Raw genomic sequence first — 23,092 nt, 5'->3', positions numbered from 1 at the left:
AACATTATAAATCCCTTGATTATGGTCATGAAGAAAATTTGATTAAATTGTGAAATTTGGGATTGAGATCCTATTGTAAATTGTATTTTAAACTTGATGTAAATGGTAACAAAGCCAAGTTTTCTTCCTGATTCTTTCCTAGCTGAGCCCTTGAATCAGGTTTACCAATAAAATTGGTGTTTGAGTATAATTTTTTATCATGTGATTTAATCAAAATTTTAAATTAGATGGACGCATATCAGAAATAGGATGGAATTTATGATGTTCAATTTGGTAAAATTTTTAAGTTTTCCCTTATGATTGAAAATGAAAATTATGATCATGGATGTAGATTCAGTTTGCAGGAATATTTAAATCAACCAATCCTTGCATCATTGATTAAAATGGATAATCCAAATTCTTAGTATATTAAGTTGTAACAAGTTCTTATAGATTTTCTTTGAAAATAAAAATTTAATCCACTCTTGGTAATATATCACTTTAAAATTTTATACTTAGAAAATTATTCACCTTAAAAAAATATATATATATATATATATATATATATATATATATATATATATATATATATATATATATATATATATATATATACATGCATTATTTGTAATTCTATACTTAGATAGATTTCAAAAAAAAAAGTTGTATCCAAGAGCCATATAGTCTCTGGAATTTGTATGGGGAAACAACTTAAATGCCCCTTTCATTATAGAGAATATTCTTTTAAATATCTTCTTTTAAATCATTTGTAAAATCTTGTAAAATTAAATTAAAATTATAATGACAATAGAAATTGTGTATAGCATAATTTAAAATTAATATAAACTAAATATCCTTTCTTACCTATAAAACTTTATCTCTTAAATGTCTAACCACCTTCCTTGGGCATCAGTTCGGATTTGCTTTTTTAAAAAAAGTTTTATTTTGAAAAGTTTTTTGTCATCATAGTAGATGACGTCACCTGTCTAGTCTCTCCTTTTTTTGGATGTTGCCTTTGGATGAGTGTTAAATTTGTTTAAAATTTTGTTTTTACTTTATTTTGTTCCCCCCCCCCCCCCCTTCTTTTTACCAATCGCCATGGAGGGGAGGTCTTGTTTTTGATTGACCTACTGACCCATGTACTTGGGCCAGGTCTTCCTAGGGCTGTGAATTGCAGACCCTCAATTCTCGTGGGCTGTTTTGGGGCAACGTGGAGAGTGCATGGGGGTTCGTGGGGGGGCTAGGTTAGTGTGGAGAGTTAGGGCTATAGGGGTTAGCTTAGGTTAGTTTAGGTGATTGTTAGTAATGTTTTGTTAGCATTCTTTTTTGTTATAGTTAGTTAGTGTCATTGTAATTTAATTTAGTTTATGTAATATTGTTATTCTTTTATTTTAGTAATTGTTAGTAGATTTGTTAGTTAGTTAATTCATATCAAATGTGAGGAGTGTTAAATTAGTTTTAGTTTAATATGAGTTAGTTAGTATATTTTTAATTAAGTTCATGATAAATGTTAGTTTAGATTAAGTTATTTTAGTTTTCTTTTAAGATTATTTAATTTAATAAAAAGGGTAGTTAGATAGTTTTATGCTTTAGTTAGTCTTAATTTTATTTAAGTTTTAAAGTTAAGGTTTATTTAAAATTTAGTCACTTATTCTACTTATGATTAGATCAAATTTAGAGTTAGTTAGTTGTTAATTGATTTTCAGTAGGATTTTGTTAGTTAATTATTGTGTTAAAGTAGTCGAAATATTTAAAGTTAATAAATTATATATATACATATATAATATGTTTTAATTCTAGTTAATCATTTTTTTTAGCGACTTTTCAATATCGATTAAATTGTAAATCGATAATTGTCTATGAGATTTGTAATTGAATTTGATCTAGTCAAACTTGTTTAAAATTTCTTTCTTATAATGTTAACTTTATATGAGATAAAAGATGCTATGTAATAAACGTTAAATCTATCTTAATTATATTGTTATAGAGGAAATTTTAAATTTATTGTTTCAAGATTAATATGAAACGAAGGAAATGCCGATATTATTGTTATATCGAGAGCTTCGGTTTAACAATGTATTCCTCCACGAGAGTTTGTAAACTTATGATGTAATCAAGTGAATCTTTTCTTGTAATGTGATTGCAAACTTATCAACTTGAGCATTATAATAATTATTAATTTAAAAAAAAAAAAAAAAAAAAAATTGTTTTTGACCTCGTAGTTTTGGGCATGACATTTTGGTATCAGAGCATGTGTTTCAATACTAGGAACCTTAAACCATTGTCCTTCCTAAACTTAACTCAAACTTTTAATTTTGTAGATGCTGCCTGTTACTCATAGCCGGTGAGGCAGAGGTCGTAGGACTAGGGGTGGTAGAGTGAGACAGGAGGATGGACCACCTCCACCACCACCACCTCCACCTCCACCACCACCTCACCCAAACCAGGACATTATAGATGCACTGCAGACTTTGATCAGTGTAGTTTAGTAGAGAGTAGTACCTGTAGTTTAGCTAGTTCAGCAGATTCCAATGGTGGAAGCAAAGGGACTCAGAGGAGGTGGGCCCAGAGTCAGAGAGAGGACTAGGAGTCCCCCACCGAGGCAGTTAGAGGGTCAGGGTTAACACGAGGAAGAGTCCATACACCAGAGAGGACCCCCATTTGACAGACCTCCTAGACATGTAGGAGATGATATCAGGGAATTGATTCAACTTGGGCCACCATTATTTACCGGTTCCACTGAGGGTTCAATAGCAGAGGCATGGTTGCAGAGCCTACAATGGTGCTTTGGGTTACGCCCTTGTGGGAGTAATCTAAAAGCACGCCTAGCAATTCATCAGTTGAGAGGGGATGCCTCCAACTAGTGGCATCAGGAGGAGATTATTGGTGGAGTGAGGATGGACACCCTCACATGAGAATCTTTCCTAGAAATATTCCAGGAGAGGTACTTGTCAGAGCATTTTTGGCAGAAACAGATAGAGGATTTCCATTCTCTTTTTCAGAGAGGCCTTACAGCGGGACAATATGAGAGTAGGTTTCTCGAGCTCCTTCCTTATGTGGAATACATGAACGACAAAAAACTACAGGTTTATCACTTGATTATGGGGTTGAATTTCTCTCTTCAGGGACCAGTTCGGATGGCATTCCCTACCACCTTTAGATAGGCAGTGGAGATAGCACTAGTTGCTAAGGATACTCAAGGTAGGCAGGAGTCACGAGATCGGTCTCAGAATCGAAACTCATCCCAGTAGAAACCCCCTTGGAAAGGGAATCAAAACTATACAGCAGGGTCCTCTAAGGGCCAGTAGGTCTCAGCAGCCAAAACCCCAGCAACAGCAGCAAAAAAAACCTTCTCAAGGTTATCAGGGCTCCAAGCCCAAGCAGTGGCAGTCACAAGAACCTAGGCAGGATCAGAAAGTACAGGCCCCATAGTCATAGTTAGTGAAGACTCAACAATCTTCTAGGGGTGGATACAACAAATCTAGCAGGTCAGGAGGCCTACAGCAGTCTGGGTCACAGGGTGCATGATCTTATACTCGTGTACCATGCTACACTTGTGGTTGCATGGGTCATATAGCTAGGGAGTGTCCGCAGGGACATGCATCCAGTGGTCAGAGCAGGGCTTTTTCAGAGCCGATAGTTGGTGAGCTGGGTACATCCCATAGAGTTTTTGCAGTAGTTGACAACCGCCAGGCTGAGCATCAGGCCACTATTATCGAGGCTACAGGTATTATACAGGGTCGTATGGTTGCAGTTTTATTTGATTTCGGGTCTACTGACTCTTTTATATCTCCATTTGTGGTGGAGCGTTGCGGGCTAGTGGTAGTTAGACAGGATGTTAGTTGGAAGGTAGAGTTAGCCTCAGGAGCCAGAGTGTCAGTTAGTTCCATGGTGCGGAGTTGTCAGATGCAGATTGGAGACATGTCCACTAGGATTGATCTACGGATTACCCCTCTAGGTTCTTATGATGTTGTTCTTGGCATGGATTGGCTTTATGCCCACAACGCCAAGATGGATTGTCGACAGAAGAGGGTGGAATGTGTGGATGATGATGGTATCTCTAGAGGGATCTTCAGAGTGAAGAGGCCAGTGTCCCTTCATATGATTTTCGCTATGCAGCTTAGATGGTGCATGCGAAAGGGTTGTTAGTTGTTTGCTATCACTATTAGTGATAGAGAGGAAGATTCTGAGAGAGAGCCATCGCTTGATGATTTTCCAATCCTTTAGGAGTTTGTAGATGTGTTTCCTTCAGAGCTTCCTGGTATGCCTCCACCTAGAGCAGTGGATTTTCACATAGACCTAGTGCCAAGAGCCGAGCTAGTTTCGAGAGCACCATACAGGATGACAACTCATGAGCTTAGTGAGCTAAAGGCTCACTTGGAGGAACTCCTAGAGAAGGGGCATATTTGACCTAGTGTGTCACCTTGGGGTGCACTGGTGATCTTTGTCAAGAAGAAGGATGGATCACTTAGGTTGTGTATTGATTATCGGCAACTGAACAAAGTGACCATCAAGAATCGATATCCTCTTCCCAGAATCAATGATCTCTTTGATCAGTTGCAGGGTGCTCAAGTATTTTCAAAGATTGATCAGAAGTTGGGTTACCATTAGTCGAGGATTGTGGATAGTGATATCCCCAAAACAACTTTTTTTACTAGGTATGGCCACTATGAGTTCACTGTGGTACCTTTTGGCCTTACGAATACTCCAGCTGTATTCATGAGCCTCATGAATGGAGTATTTCGTACATTTTTGGATAAGTTTTTGGTTGTGTTTCTTGATGAAATTCTTATTTATTCTCATGATGAGAGAGAGCATGAAGAGCACCTTAGACAGGTATTGCAGAGGTTGAGAGAGAATTAGTTGTTTGGCAGCTTGTCGAAGTGTGCATTTTTCAGACCTGAGATACATCATTTGGGTCATGTCATATCAGATGATGGAGTCTCAGTAGACCCGTCAAAGATTAGGTCCATCATGGATTGGCTAGCACCCACCAGTTTTACTAAAGTGAGGAGCTTTATGGAGCTAGCAGGATATTACCGACGCTTCATTTCAAGATTCTCTAGATTGGTACACCCCATCACATATCTTCAGAAAAAGGGGAAGAAGTATGAGTGGACAGAGAAGTGTGGTAGAGCTTTTGAAGAGATCAAGAGAGCCCTCACAAGTGCACCAATTCTTGCAGTACCAGATCCTATTGCAGATTTTGTGGTGTGCACCGATGCATCTTTAGATGGTTTAGGGGCAGTCCTTATGTAGCAAGGGCGACCTATTTCATTTGAGTCTAGGAAGTTGAAGACTCATGAACTCAATTATCCTACTCATGACTTAGAACTAGCGGCAGTGGTTCATGTCTTGGTGAGATGGCAACATTTCCTTCTGGGTCATAGATTTGAGCTTCATTCTGATCACCAGAGCTTGCAGTACATATTTTCTCAGCCAAACCTTAATGCTAGGCAAAGAAGGTGGATGGAGTTTCTGTGTGAGTATGATTTTAATGTTCATTACATCAAGGGAAAGGAGAATGTGGTTATAGATGCCTTAAGCAGAAGGCGCCATGAGCTTTCATCTGTGACTACTTGCGCTGACTTGAGAGAGCAGATCTTGCAGCACTTACTAGCTGATGAGCTTTATGCAGAAGTTAGTCAGTTAGTACATTCTCAGAGACCCTTGGAAGAGAAGTTTGCAGAGTATTCCTTGGAGTCCGATGGACTTTTGTGTCATAGGGGATGTATGTATCTACCTTCCATTGGGGGTTTGCGTGAGCTCATTGTACATGAGGCTTACAGAGCACCTTATGTAGCACACTCAGGTGTTAAGAAGTTACATGCAGATTTGAGGCAGTTGTATCATTGGCCAGGCATGAGAGTGCAGATTGCTAGCATAGTTGCGAGAAGTCTTGAGTGCCAGAGGGTGAAGGCAGAGCACCGTCATCCTGGTGGGCTTCTCTAGCCACATGAGATTACAGTGTAGAAATGGGCAACTATATCTATGAATTTTATTGTTGGTCTTCCTATGTCATCTCATTGCCATGATGCCATTTCGGTGATAGTTGACACCTTGACCAAGGTTGCCAATTTCTCACCCATGCGTACTACATTCATAGCACGAGACATAGCTTAGGTAGAAATGGTTTCTCATTTAATTAAATAACATTGTTTAATTAATTAGAAATAAGTACTCCATTTAATTAAATAATTTCGTTTAATTATTTCAAAATTCTTTTTGAAACTAGTCAACTCAAGTCAACCGTGGTTAGATCTGGTCAACTTCTTGAAAAACTTGATCTTTGCATATGTGAATATGAGCAAATGTGAGTATGAATTCCAGCAACAATTCAATGCAAATTCTCATTCAACCTTTCAAAATGAACAAATGAGGGTCTCTTAAATAGACTTTCTTGAAATTCATCAACGGTTGAGATCGATTTCAATCAACGGTCAGGATTAAAGGTGAAGTTCAGTAATAAAGGGAGATTTCCAAATTCAAGGGAGTTAACAGATTTAATTTGAGTAAAATAAAGAGTTAATTGATTCAATTCGAGTAGAAAAATGAGTTAACTGATTTAACTCATTTTTTATCAATAGTGAACTAGAAATTTCACTTTTTGAACTGAAAAGAGATTTTGTTGAGATATTTAATTTAATAAAATGAGATATGCTCTCATAATTACTTTTTCTATTTAATTAAATAATCTTTAATTAATTAGAAACACTTTTCTTATTTAATTAAATAACTACATTTAATTAATTAAGAATGGCTTCCCATTTAATTAAATAACTTTTTTTAATTAATTAGAAGTACGTACTCCATTTAATTAAATAATTTCATTTAATTATTTTTAAATTCTTTTCAAAACTAGTCAACTCAAGTCAATCGTGGTTAAATTTGGTCAACTTTTGGTCAAACTTGATATTTGCGTATGTGAATATGAGCAAATGTGAGTATGAATTCCAGCAACAATTCGATGCAAATTCTCATTCAACATTTCAAAATGAAGACATGAGGGTCTCTTAAATAGACTTTCCTGGAATTCAACAACGGTTGAGATCGATTTCAATCAACGGTCAAGATTAAAGGTGTAGTTTAGTCATAAATGGAGATTTCCAAATTAAAGGGACTTAACATATTTAATTTGAGTAAAATAAGGAGTTAACTGATTCAATTTGAGTAGAAAAAGGAGTTAACTCATTTAACTCATTTTTGATCAATAGTAAACTAGAAATTTCCTTTTTTGAACTGAAGAGAGATTTTGTTCAGATATTTAATTTAATAAAATGAGATATGCTCTCATAATTACTTTTCCTATTTAATTAAATAATCTTTAATTAATTAGAGACACTTTTCTTATTTAATTAAATAACTTCATTTAATTAATTAAGAATGGCTTCTCATTTAATTAAATAACTTTGTTTAAATAATTAGAACTAAGTACTCCATTTAATTAAATAATTTCGTTTAATTATTTAAAAAAAATCAAAACTAGTCAACTCAAGTCAATCGTAGTTAAATATGGTCAACTTTTGGTCAAACTTGATATTTGCGTATCTGACTATGAGCAAATGTGAGTATGAATTCTAGCAACAATTCGATGCAAATTCTCATTCAACCTTTCAAAATGAAGAGATGAGGGTCTCTTAAATAGACTTTCCTGAAATACATCAATGGCTAAGATCGATTTCAATCAACGGTCAAGATTAAAAGTGAAGTTCAGTCATAAAGGGAGATTTCCAAATTAAAGGGAGTTAACAGGTTTAATTTGAGTAAAATAAGGAGTTAACTAATTCAATTTGAGTAGAAAAAGGAGTTAACTGATTTAACTCATTTTGAATCAATAGTGAACTGGAATTTTCCCTTTTTCAACTGAACAAAGATTTTGTTGAGATATTTAATTTAATAAAATGAGATATGCTCTCATAATTACTTTTTCTATTTAATTAAATAATATTTAATTAATTAGAGACACTTTTCTTATTTAACTAAATAACTTCATTTAATTAATTAGGAATGGCTTCTCATTTGATTAAATAACTTTGTTTAATTAATTAGAAGTAAGTACTCCATTTAATTAAAAAATTAATGAAGGTAGGTTTGCAAGTTACGTTTGAGAATCAACTAGTCTTTTGAGACATTTGGGGAGGATTTATGTGCCATTTTTTGATGAGCTTCACACCTTGATTCTAGCAGAAGCCCATCGTACACCTTACTCAGCACATCCAGGTGTGAAGAAAATGCATGCAGATTTGAGACATTTGTTCTTTTGGTCTGGGATGAAGAGAGATATTGCTGATTTTGTGGCTAGGTGTCTTGAGTGTCAGAGAGTCAAGGCAGAACACCAGCACCTGGCTGGACTTTTGTAGCCAAATCTCATTCCTTCTTGGAAGTGGGATATCATCTCCATGGATTTTATTGTAGGATTACCTATGACAGTTCGCCATCATGATACTATCATGGTCGCCATTTATCGGTTGACTAAGGTGGCGCATTTTTCACCGATTAGGTCTTCCTACATAGCAACTTCTTTAGCTAATGTCTTTATGCATGATATTGTGAGATTACATAGTATTCCTAGAAAGATCATTTCTGACAGGAATCCTGTATTCACATCTACATTCTGGACATTGCTACAGCATGAGCTTGGAGCGTAGCTAAACTTCAGTTCGACATATCATCCAAAGACTGATGGTCAGACAGAGAGGGTGAATTAGGTTTTGGAGGATATGTTACGGATGTATGTGATGGATAGGCAGACACATTGGGAGGATTATCTCTACCTAGTGGAGTTTGCTTACAACAATGGATATCATAGTTCTATTGGTATGGCATCATTTTAGGCATTATATGGACGTCCTTGTCATACACCATTGAGTTAGGACAATCTTGAGGATCACATCCTATTGAGTCCTAAGATGCTTTGTGATATGGAGCAATAGGTAGTGCGTATCTGTGAGCACTTGACTACAGCACAGGATAGGCAGAAGAAGTATGTCAATGCTCATAGGATAGATAAGTTGTCTGCTGTGGGAGACAAGATTTTCTTGAGAGTGCGACTACGAAAGAGTCTGATCCGTTATGGAAAGGGTTTGAAGCTAGCACCTCACTTTGTGGGACCATTCGAGATTCTAGAGAGGATTGGCCCGGTTGCTTACCATCTTGCTCTACCGCCCAGCCTAGCTCACATTCATGATTTTTTTCATGTTTCAGTGCTTAGGCAGTATATTCTTGATATTGTGCATGTTCTTGATTGGAATGTGTTGTAGGAAGAGGATGGGTAGCTGGCTTTGGAGCCGGTTCTTATTCTGGAGCAGCGAGGGTTGACCCTCAGGGGTCGAACCATCGAGCAGGTAAGGGTCCAATGGGACCCTACTAATGATTCTTTAGCTACTTGGGAGGATGTAGCCAGATTGAGGGAGTTATATCCCTAGTTGTTTGTAGGCTTCCATGAGTAAGCCTAACCCAAGGGGGGGTGGATGTAGTGCCTACCCTCGTTCACATCTTTTAGCGATCATTTAAATTTTACATTTCATGCATACATGATGGTCATTATACTATTTTCAGTTATTAATGATGATTAGTTAGATGATATATTATCTCATGTGTTTTATTATGGATACTTACCCCATACTTGCATGTGTATGGTGTGCGTGTTTTCTTATTGTATGGCATTTCTGATGTGGTTAAGGAAGGGAGTCGTAGTCACCTACTTAGTCAGGATCTACACGATGCACCACTTCTTGCCATTGTTTGGTTAGCTTAGCATTATATATATTGTATGTACATGCATGGTTTTTCTATAGGTTGCAGGTACTAGGTATCGACTTCCCTGAATTGCCAGGATGAGCGTAACCTATTATACTATCTCAATGATAAGAGAAGCGAGATAAATTCTCAAGTCCAAATCCCAAACCCTTAAACCATATATCCTAGTGAGTTAGGACAAGTATCAGAGTTGAGTACCCACTGAATGTGTCGGATGACATATTTCATGACTTTTAACCCTTTAGACTAATTTTGTATATTTTGATTGTAATTAATTAAATGTGAATTATTGAGGAAAATGAATTAAATAAAAGAAAATTAGAAATTAAAATTAACAATAATAATAAAATAATAATAAAGTAATAAATAAATAATAATAATAAATGTTATAAAAGTTAAAATGAAAGTTATAAATATTTAAATAGAAATTATATAAAAAGCAAATTGGAGTTATAAGCTTACACAGGAGTTAATGCACTTCTCTATTTCTCATGTGTCAACAACACGGGGGTTAGTGCATCAATTAAGCACATGGTGTCTACAACCCTATGGCTCATCTTGAAGGTTGGAAAAGACCCATTCTTAGTTAATGACACCTTCCAGCTATTTCTAGAAACATTCTAGAGGTTTCCTGAGAGCTCTTTATATTCAGGCATTCCTAGAAGCTTAGACATAACATTTGAAGTGCAATTGGAGCATTGGAGGATTCGAAAATTCTGAAGAAGGGAGCTTGCTCTGCAGGTTTTCTGAGGAAGAGCGAATTAGCATCAGAATTCGGGTAGATTCTTGTGATCTTACTTATGCTATTTCCTCATCTTGCATTCCCTGTCATCTTCGTGTCTTCCATATGTCTTATGAGGAATTTCATATTTTTATTGTATGCATTCTCAATATGGGCAATTGAATTTATGTGGAAATATTTATATGCATAGATCTGAAAGAAAACAAGGCTAGGGTTTAAATTCATAGCCAAACCTATTAGATTATTTATTGGATAAATTTGAAGATCAAAGATTTAAAGAAAAATTCAGAAAATTAAAATTTCTAAGTAAACTGTGTATATTCTTGAATCTGCATACACATATACATATATATCATTATATACATATATATATGTATGTGTTGTGATTGTGATAAACTCTACGTGTATACACACACACACACACACACACACACACACACACACATATATACCCATATATATATACATACATATGTATATATATACATATATATATTTATTTATATAATAATCGAATGTTAAATCGCGATAGACTTTCATGTTAATAGTATTTCATATCGCATGGGAACGTTTTTATAAAAAAAATTATTGAAAATCGCATTAAAAAAAAAAATATGATGTTGGGTGGGTATTATATACCCCACCCACCGCAGGCCTGCGAGACTGCAGGATACCTACGATCCGTAGTGTACCTGCGATGCGAATGTATTGGGCCGCACAATTTTAAAATTGCATTGCGATTTGAGTTTGGTTTTAAATTATATAAATTTTTATTTGCAACGTTATTTCATATGAGATTTGGATATGAATCTCGATTTTGTTGCAATATCATTAATTATTAAATGTTATTATATATATATATATATATTTATATATGTATATATATATATGTATAAATATATATATATATATATATGTATATAAGTATATATGTATATATAATTAATTATAAATGAATATTATAAAGTTCTAAATTAATGGATCACTCTTTTAATGATTTAAAATATTGATATTGAGCTTGTCAATTATGAAAAGATATTAATAATTAATTTAATTAAACTCAGTTTAATTAAGATTAGTTATTAGAATATATAATCGAAGTTTTTGAAAGTGTCAATTTTCCAACAATAATATATAAACAAAATATTATTAGATCAATTAGGAAATTGAGTCTAATAGTTTTGGAGAGAAACTTTTATCTATCAAACAAATACATGGGTTAGGAAAAACGTGAAATTTCTCCACTTAATTTAATTTGGAAAAATGTAAACTGAGACTTTTAAATTCAAATTTGAAAACTTAGCAAAACCAAAACATGTGTTTACATTGTGTATTCTTTATGCTATTGTTTTGGATTTTGGGTTGACTAGTGTTGACCAGTATAGGACATCTCCCAGAGGCTTGTGGGTTATGTGATTGTGATGTCATGATGATGTTTTAATCTCGATCTTTATAAACCCAACCATGGTTTGTGATGGAATGCTCTATGTATTGGATGTGATTACTGATTGTTATAGTTGAGATTCTTGTGTATGAGACTCTTGACCTAACCATTATTTTGGTCATTGATCAGTTATCCTTGATTATTTTCTAGTCACCATGATGGGACTGAGATGTAGATTTGTTCTTGATGATGTCATGTTGTGACATGTTTGACTCAACCATTTTTGGAGTCTTCGATCAGTATGATTGAGATATATATTTTGGTTACTGAGAGCCATTGAATACTTTGATTATCAATTATACTTTAGTTGCCAATAGAGAGCTATTGTATTCATGATTTTCTATGGATGTTTGCTCATGGAGATTTGATGCTTTTATGCATATTTGATGATTTTATTATGGATTATCTTTTGTGATTTTGAGATTTATGAGTCCATGAGCATTAGGGTAGGATATCTGCATGTAGTGATGGGAAGTGGCTTGCAATGGGGGCCGGGGCCCTAAGAGGCTACCAGGGTAACTCATTGTAAGTGGGATTAATAAGTGATAACATTCACATCTAATACTAACTGAATGAACCTAAAAAGATAAGTGTTTTGTTCTCGCCCATGCCTTGAGTGCTTGTACAAGCTAGGATGGGAGTAGTGAGAGGCATGGTTGTGACCTTGCATTCTGTAGTATGCCTCGTTAGTATGAGAGGATACTAGTGGCCGCATGAAATTAGTATGGACCTGTGGAGTTTAGCTAACTGCCAGCGTACCTTGTATGTGATAATTGCGATAACACTTTCCCGCTTGCATAGTAGGTTCCTACATGTCATTGTGTGCCTCTAGGATTAGATGTCAAATTTTGTATTTGGAACCTTTGAGTTAGTATACTTTTAGCATTCATGGACTTATAGAGATATGTGCTATGATTTGATAGCCTATTTGAGACTTGAGATTATCTCTTTAGCATGGTGGGAGTGGACCACTTTGGTACCATGTGGTCGGGTGGTAGTGTATTTTCCACTCTTATCATTTTGAGATTCATTGAGACATCATGGCTGATGCGTCCTTCATGATGGTGGATGTGTATCCTTTTTCATTGATGATTAGCATATGTTAGATGATGTTATCTTATGCTTTTATTTGCATATCAGATTACTTTCTACATATGATGTTGTATATATTAGGAGTGACATTCCTACTATGTTAGTATCGATGATCTCTTTGGTGATTTGGGATGATACGCATGGAGGGATGGCTAGGATCCACGATGGTCTAATGATGTTATTAATAGTTGGGAGGAACCGTGCACTTAGTTTATTATGTTTGATCTTTATGATGGATGTTTATATCTTCTATGATGGTGTACCATGTGATTATCTCTACTTTGATGTATCATGGATTAGAATAGGATGATGTACCTTATTCTACATATGTATATTATTTGTGCCTATCATACCCTATGACATGTATAGTGGATGATTGTGCATTCTGGAATGTAATTCAGAAAGGACATTTGTATATTGGATGTATCATTATCATTTCATGAGGATGTTGTGCTAGATGGATTCATGTATGTAATTCAATATTAAGAGATCTTAAAGAATGTAGTCTGTTATGTATGTTATGTTTACTTTTAGATGGACATTGCTATTGCTTCCGTTATTGTGCATATGTTATATGTGGTATTTAGTTTCAAAAAAAAAAATGCTAAGAAACTTAGTGAAATTTCTAGGTTAAATCTTTGGATCCCTTAGCAGGGCATTACATTTGGTATCTGAGCCCAAATTTCTACATTGGGAGCTCTAGGTATTTTGGAACAACTAGGACTATGAACTATTAAGTGTACTTTCCAAACTTGATCTAGGTGAATTGAAACACAAGACTCAGACTATTACTTGGATATTTTTCATACTTCAACACTTAGTTTCAAAACTGGAAATTTTACTTAAACCTAAACATAGAATTGAACATAGTCTATGGAAACATGTGATTTTAATAGTACTTTGTACTATTGTAGGATGGTATCTGGGACTAGGTCTTCTATTAGAGGCCATGGTAGAGGCTGTGGAAGAGGCCGTGGTCATGGCAGAGCTATTAGTGCCCATGAGTCTGTCCATGAGGGATCGGCTCGTGTAGAGAGCAGGGCAGAACACTCTAGTAGACAACAGGAAGAGAGCTGTAGAGAGGACCAAGCTGAGTCTGAAGAGGTCATTTTGAGACAAATGATGCAGACTATTCTAGAATTTCTACCTCCTATTCAAGAACAGCCTAAAGTGCATTAGACAGGACAAGAGCATAGACCCTGATCTAGAAGTCCTCGAAAGGATCATCAGAGGTCCATTGTGTCCACTCAGATGAAGGATCTTTCAAGATCCAAGGTTAAGCCTTTCAGTGGGAAAGGTTCTGGTTATGTGGCTGAGCAGTGGCTTATTTCTCTTGATAGGATTTTTACCATGCAGGAGTTCGACAACAATGTTAAGGCAAGGTTTGCAATCACTAATCTAGAGAATTTTGGGGCCACTTGGTGGACGATAGAGGAGAAGAAGTTGGGTATCGATATGAGCAATGTCACATGGGAATTATTCCTAGAGATTTTCTATGAATGATTCCTACCAGAGGAATGGAAACAACAAAGGGCTGATGAATTTCATAATCTCAGACAGTACACTTTGTCAGTGACTGAGTATGAGCATAAGTTTTATGAGCTTATGCCTTTCTCAGGGTTCAGTGAAAATTCAGCTCAGTTGACACAACATTTTATTAGGGGTTTGAATAACCGTATTATTGGGGGAGTTAAGGTATTTGAACCAAAAAAACTCAAGGATGCGGTGCATCGAGCTATCCTTGTTGAGCAAAGTGTCAGCCTTGGTCAAGGTGGTTTTGTAGGAGCGCCAGTGGCATCACGATCTAAAAGCAACTACAATTCAGGTGGTAACAAGAACTTCTCTTTATCTAAGGGGAAACAGTATCAGCAGTAGTTTCAATAGACATAGCAACAGAAGGGCTCTAATTCTCAAGCTCAAGGTGGTGGCAAAGGTGCTAACATCAAAAAAAATCATAATGCTCAACACAATAAATAGAATCAAACCAATTAGCCAGCTCAGAGTAGCCAGTCTTTTGTGAGCAGGAACAGTCGCCAGCAATCTAATGTACCACCTATGGGAAGAGGTTCTGGCAAAAATACAAAATGTTTTTCATGTGGTCAGATTGGACATTATGCAGCTCAGTGTCCTCAATGAGCACCTCAATTTTCAGGACCTAGACCTACAGTTTTAGAGACTACAGTTGGTGATGCAGGTAGAGCTCATAGAGTCTTTGCAGCAGTTGATAAGTGTCAGGCAGATCATTAGGGAATAATACTTGAGACCACAGGTGCTATTAGAGGTATATCTCTTTCAGTATTGTTTGATTCAGGAGCTATAGATTCATATATTTAACCATCTATAGTTTCTAAGTGTAAGCTGGATGCGGTGAAGCAAGATCGTGGTTGGCAAGTGGAACTAGCCTCAAGCATTAAGGTCTCCGCAGATTTTGTAGTTCATAAGTGTGGGCTTAGTTTAGGAAGCTTCGATACGGCAGTGGATCTTCGAGTCATACCCCTTGGTTCCTATGATGTGGTTTTAGGCATGGACTAGCTTGGATCTCATAGAGCCAGTATAGATTCCAGGAAGAAGATTATTATGTGCCAGGACGACCAAGGGAATGATGTGTAGATAATTGGGTTACCGAGGCCTATATCTCTGTGGATGATTTCTGCTATGCAATTGAAGTGAAGTTCTGTAAGGGATGTCAGATATTTGCTATTATGATAAATGATCTTGATGAAGAAGATCCCATGAGAAAGACTTTGGATCACCCGATTTTGTAGGAGTACGCGGATGTATTTCCAAGTGAGATTCCAGGCATGCCTCCTAACAGGGACATTGATTTTAGTATTGATCTAATTCCTAGAGTGGAGCCTATCTCTAAAGCTCCTTATGGCATGACTACTCAGGAATTGGGTGAGCTACGTCTTCAGCTAGAGGAACTTCTGGCGAAAGGGAGCATTCGACCTAGTGTATCACCATGGGGAGCTCTAGTGCTCTTTGTGAAGAAGAAAGATGATTCTTTGCGCCTTTGTATTGACTATAGACAGTTGAATAAGGTGACTATTAAGAATGGGTATCCTTTGCCTAGGATTGATGACTTATTTGATCAGATCAAGGGAGCTACAGTATTCTCCAAGATTGATCTTAAGTCAGGATACCACCAGCTTCGCATTAAGGAACCAAATATTCACAAGACTGCTTTTCAAACATGCTATGGACATTATGAGTTCATAGCGGTACCTTTTGGGTTGACTAATGCTCCATCAGTTTTCATGAGTTTGATGAATGGTGTTTTTTGATCATATCTTGATAGGTTTGTACTTGTGTTTCTTGATGACATATTGATATATTCTAAGACTCAGAAAGAGCATGAGGAACACCTGCGGTTGGTATTGCAGTGTTTAAGGGACAATTAGCTTTATGCCAATGCAGCTAAGTGTGAATTCTTCAAATCGAATGTTCAATATTTAGGGCATGTCATCTCAGGTGATGGTATTTCAGTGGATCCTGCAAAGATTCAGGTGATAATAGATTGGCTTACATTGACTAATGTGTCAGAGATTCATAGTTTCATGGGTTTAGCCGGTTATTATCGCAGATTTGTCCAGAACTTCTCTAGGATAGTGCATCCTATCACTTCTCTTCAAAGGAAAGGAAAGAAGTTCATATGGATAGAGAAATGTGAGGAAGCTTTCCAGAAGCTCAAGGAGCTTTTGACTAGTGCACCGATTCTAGTTGTACTTGATCCAGAAGGTGATTTCATGGTATGTACATATGCTTCTCTTGAAGGGATTGCGGTAGTGTTGATGCAGAATGGACAGGTCATTACGTATGAATCATGCAAGCCCAAGGATCATGAGTTAAATTATCCTAAAATGATCTTGAGTTAGCAGCAGTAGTTCATGCTTTGACAAGGTGGAGACATTTCTTGTTGGGGCACAAATTTGAGCTACATAGAAATCATCGTAGTATTCAGTACATTTTTACTCAGCCTAATTTGAATGCTTGCCAGAGGTGATGGATGGAGTTTCCATGCGAGTATGATTTTGAGGTTAAGCACATTCAGGGTAAGGAGAATGTGGTGGTAGATGCTTTGAGTCGCAGGAGACATGTGGTATCATCGATGACTCTTAGTGTGGATTTGAGGAGTCAAATTCTTCAAGAACTTCCTATGGATTCTTGGGATTAGGAAGTGTGCAGAGAGATAGATTCATAAAGGCCTTTGGAAGGTAGGTTTTTAGGTTATGTTTGAGAATCAGATGGTCTTTTGAGACATTTGGGGACGATTTATGTGCCATTTTTCGATGAGCTTCATACCTTGATTCTAGCAGAAGCCCATTGTACACCTTACTCAACACATCCAGGTGTTAAGAAAATGCATGTAGATTTGAGACGTTTGTTCTTTTGATCTGGGATGAAGCGAGGTATTGCTGATTTTGTGGCTAGGTTTCTTGAGTGTCAGAGAGTCAAGGAAGAACACCAGCACCCGGCTGGACTTTTGTAGCCAAATCTCATTCCTTCTTGGAAGTGGGATATCATCTCCATGGATTTTATTGTAGGATTACCTATGACAGTTCGACGTCATGATGCTATCATGGTCACCGTTGATCAGTTGACTAAGGTGGTGCATTTTTCACCGATTAGGTCTTCCTACACAACAACTTTTGTAGCTAATGTCTTTATGCGTGATATTGTGAGATTACATGGTATTCCTAGAAAGATCATTTCTAACAGGGATCCTATATTCACATCTGCATTCTGGACATCGCTGCAGCATGAGCTTGGAGTGCAGCTAAACTTCAGTTCGGCATATCATCCAGAGACTGATGGTCAGATAGAGAGGGTGAATCAAGTTTTGGAGGATATGTTACGGATGTATGTGATGGATAGGCAGACATATTGGGAGGATTATCTCTACCTAGTGGAGTTTGCTTACAACAACGGATATCATAGTTCTATTAGTATCGCACCATTTCAAGCATTATATGGATGTCCTTGTCGTACACCATTGAGTTGGGACAGTCTTGAGGATCGCATCCTGTTGTGTCTTGAGATGCTTCGTGATATGGAACAACAAGTAGTGTGTATCCGTGAGCACTTGACTATAGCACATGATAGGTAGAAGAAGTATGCCAATGCTCATAGGACTGATAAGAAGTTTGTTGTGTGAGATAAGGTTTTCTTGAGAGTGGGACCGTGAAAAAGTCTGATCCATTATGGAAAGGGTTCTAAGCTAGCACCTCGCTTTGTGCGACCATTCAAGATTCTAGAGAGGATTGGCCTGGTTGCTTACCGTCTTGCTCTACCGCCCAACCTATCTCACATTCATGATGTTTTCCATGTTTCAGTGCTTAGGCAGTATATTCCTAATATTGTGCATGTTCTTGATTGGAATGTGTTGCAGGTAGAGGATGGGCAGCTGGCTTTAGAGCCGATTCGTATTCTGGAGCAGCAGGGGTTGACCCTCAGGGGTTGAACCATCAAGCAGGTAAGGGTCTAATTGGACCCTACTGATGATTCTTCAGCTGCTTGGGAGGATGCAGCCAGATTGAAGGAGTTATATCCCTATTTTTTTATAGGCTTCCATGAGTAAGCCTAACCCAAGGGGGGGCGGATGTAGTGCCTACCCTCGTTCACATCGTTTCTGGACATTGATGCTATTATTATCAGACTTTGATCGACTAGTTTTATGTTGATGGATTAGTGGTATTGTTTTGACACTATCAGACATTATGTTATGGATTCCGTGGTTATATGATGAGATTATTTAGATTTTACATTTCATGCATACATGATGATCATTATACTGTTTTCAGTTATTAATGATGATTAGTTAGATGGTATATTATCTCATGTGTTTTATTATGGATACTTACCCCATACTTGCATGTGTATGGTGTGCGTGTTTTCTTATTGTATGGTGTTTCTGATGTGGTTAAGGAAGTGATTCGTAGTCACCTGCTTAGTCAGGATCTACATGATGCACCACTTCCTACCATTGTCTATTTAGCCTAGCATTATATATATTGTATGTACATGCATGGTTTTTCTACAGGTTGTAGGTACCAGGTATCGACTTCCCTGAATTGCCAGGATGAGCGTACCTTATTATACTATCTCAATGATAAGAGAAGGGAGATATATTCTCATGTCCAAATCCCAAACCCTTAAACCATTTGTCCTAGTGAGTTAGGACAATTATCAGAGTTGAGTACCCACCGAATGTGTCGGATGACATATTTCATGATTTTTAACCCTTTAGACTGATTTTGTATGATTTGTTCTATGATGGGTTTTCATATTTTATCTTGGAGGTCTATGGTGAATTTTTTATTAATTAAGTCTTAATAAATAGATTTAATTAATAAATTAATTATTTTGGAAAAAATTAATAAAATATCATGTTATTTGATATTTTGATTGTAATTAATTAAATTTGAATTATTGGGAAAAATGAATTAAATAAAAGAAAATTAGAAATTAAAATTAACAATAATAATAAAATAATAATAAAGTAATAAATAAATAATAATAATAAAAGTTATAAAAGTTAAAATGAAAGTTATAAATATTTAAATAGAAATTATATAAAAAGTAAATTGGAGTTATAAGCTTGCATGGGAGTTAACGCACTTCTCTATTTCTCATGTGTCAACAACACGGGGGTTAGTGCATCAATTAAGCACATGGTGTCTACAACCCTATGCCTCATCTTGAAGGTTGGAAAAGACCCATGCTTAGTTGGTGACACCTTCCAGCTGTTTCTAGAAACATTCTAGAGGTTTCCTAAGAGCTCTTTATATTCAGCCATTCTTAGAAGCTTAGACATAGCATTTGGAGTGCAATTGGAGCATTGGAGGATTCGAGAATTCTGAAGAAGGGAGCTTGCTCTGCGGATTTTCTGAGGAAGAGCGAATTAGCATCAGAAACAAGGCAGATTCTTGTGATCTTACTTATGCTATTTCCACATCTTGCATTCCCTGTCTTCTTCGTGTCTTCCATATGTCTTCTCAGAAATTTCATATTTTTATTGTATGCATTCTCAATATGGGCAATTGAATTTATGTGGAAATCTTTATATGCATAGATCTGAAAGAAAACGGGGCTAGGGTTTAAATTCATAGCCAAACCCATTAGATTATTTATTGGATAAATTTGAAGATCAAAGATTTAAAGGAAAATTTTGAAAATTAGAATTTCTAAGTAAACTATGTATATTCTTGAATCTGCATACACATATATGTATATATCATTATATACATATATATATATGTATGTGTTGTGATGGTGATAAAATTTGCGTGTATACACACACACACACACACACACACATATATACATATATATACCCATCTGTATATATATACATACATATGTATATATATACATATATTTATTTATTTATATAATAATCAAATGTCAAATCGCGATAGAGTTTCATGTTAATAGTATTTCATATCGCATGGTAATGTTTTTATAAAAAACGTTATTGAAAATTGCATTAAAAATATATATATATATATGATGTTGGGCGGGTATTATATACCCCAGCCACTGCAGGTCTGCGAGACCGCAGTGTACCTGCAATCTGCAATGTACCTGCAGTGCAGATGTATTGGACCGCGTGATTTTAAAATCGCATTGTGATTTGAGTTTGGTTTTAAATTATATAAAGTTTTATTTGCAACGTTATTTCATATGAGATTTAGATATTGATATTGATATTGAGCTTGTCAATTATGAAGAGATATTAAGAATTAATTTAATTAAACTCAGTTTAATTAAGATTAGTTATTAGAATATATAATCGAAGTTTTTGAGAGTGTCCATTTTCCAAAAATGTTATATAAACAAAATATTATTAGATCAATTAAAAAATTGAGTCTAATAGTTTTGGGGAGAAACTTTTATTTATCAAACAAATACATGGGTTAGGAAAAACGTGAAATTTCTCTACTTAATATAATTTGGAAAAACGTAAACTGAGACTTTTAAATTCAAATTTAAAAACTTAGCAAAACCAAAACATGTGTTTACATTGTGTATTCTTTATGCTATTGTTTTGGGTTTTGGGTTGACTAGTGTTGACCAGTATAGGACGTCTACCAGAGGCTTGGGGGTTATGTGATTGTGATGTCATGATGATGTTTTAATCTCAATCTTTATAAACCCAACCATGGTTTTTGGTTGAATGCTCTATGTATTGGATGTGATTACCAATTGTTATAGTTGAGATTCTTGTGTATGAAACTCTTGACCTAACCATTATTTTGGTCATCGATCAGTTATCCTTGATTATTTTCTAATCACCATGATGGGACTGAGATGTGGATTTATTCTTGATGATGTCATGTTGTGACATGTTTGACTCAACCATTTTTGGAGTCTTCGATCAGTATGATTGAGATATATATTTTGGTTATTGAGAACCATTGGATACTTTGATTATAAGTGATACTTCAGTTGCCAATAGAGAGCTATTGTGTTCGTGATTTTCTATGGATGTTTGCTCATGGAGATTTGATGCTTTTATTCATATTTGATGATCTTATTATGGATTATCTTTTGTGATTTTGAGATTTATGAGTCCATTAGCATTAGGGTAGGATATCTGCATGTAGTGACGGGAAGTAGCTTGCAATGGGGGCCGGGGCCCTAAGAGGCTACCAGGGTAACTCATTGTAAGTTGGATTAATAAGTGATAACATTCACACCTAATACTAACTGAATGAACCTAAAAAGATAAGTGTTTTGTTCTCGTCCATGCCTTGAGCGCTTGTACAGACTAGGATGGGAATAGTGAGATACATGGTTGTGACCTTGCATTCTATAGTATGCCTCATCAGTATGAGAGGATACTAGTGGCCACATGAAATCAGTATGGACCCATGGAGTTTAGCTAACTACCAGGGTAACTTGTATGTGATAATTGCGATGACACTTTTCCGCTTGCATAGTAGGTTCCTACATGTCATTGTGTGCCTCTGGGATTAGATGTCAGATTTTGTGTTTGGAACCTTTGAGTTAGTATACTTTTAGGATTCTTGGACTTATAGAGATATGTGCTATGTAATTTTGATAGCCTATTTGGGACTTGAGATTATCTCCTTAGCACGGTGGGAGTGGACCACTTTGGTACCATGCGGTCGGGTGGTAGTGTATTTTCTACTCTTATCATTTTGAGATTCATTGAGACATCGTGGCTGATGCGTCCTTCATGATGGTGGATGTGTATCCTTTTTTATTGATGATTAGCATATGTTAGATGATGTTATCTTATGCTTTTATTTGCATGTTAGATTACTTTCTACATATGATGTTGTATATATTAGGAGTGACATTCCTACTATGTTAGTATCAATGACCTCTTTGGTGATTTGGGATGTTATGCACGGAGGGATGGCTAGGATCCACGATGGTCTAATGATGCTATTAACGGTTGGGAGGAACCGTGCACTTAGTTTATTATGTTTGATCTTTATGATGGATGTTTATATCTTCTATGATGGTGTACCATGTGATTATCTCTACTTTGATGTATCATGGATTAAAATACGATGATGTACCTTATTCTACATATGTATATTCTTTTTGCCTACCATACCGTATGACATGTTTAGTGGATGATTGTGCATTCTGGAATGTAATTCAGAAAGGACATTTGTATATTGGATGTATCATTATCATTTGATGACGATGTTGTGCTAGATGGGTTCATTTATGTAATTCGACATTAAGGGATATTAAATAATGTAATCTATTATGTATGTTATGTTTACTTTTAGATGGACATTGCTATTGCTTCCGTTATTGTGCATATGTTATATGTGGTATTTACTTTCAAAAAAAATTGCTACGAAACTTAGTGAAATTTCTAAGGTAATTCTTTGGATCCTTTGGCGGGGGATTACATCAAGTTTGACCAAAAGTTGACCAGATTTAACCATGGTTGACTTGAGTTGACTAGTTCCGAAAAGAATTATGAAATAATTAAACGAAATTATTTAACTAAATGGAGTACTTACTTCTAATTAATTAAACAAAGTTATTTAATTAAATGAGAAGCCATTCCTAATTAATTAAATGAAGTT

The sequence above is a fragment of the Cupressus sempervirens genome, chromosome 9 (assembly GCF_028749045.1).
Source record: "Cupressus sempervirens isolate cs-2001-9-10 chromosome 9, ASM2874904v1, whole genome shotgun sequence".
Taxonomy (NCBI): domain Eukaryota; kingdom Viridiplantae; phylum Streptophyta; class Pinopsida; order Cupressales; family Cupressaceae; genus Cupressus; species Cupressus sempervirens.
The sequence above is the reverse complement of the archived record's forward strand: the minus strand, read 5'-3'. Positions refer to the sequence as shown.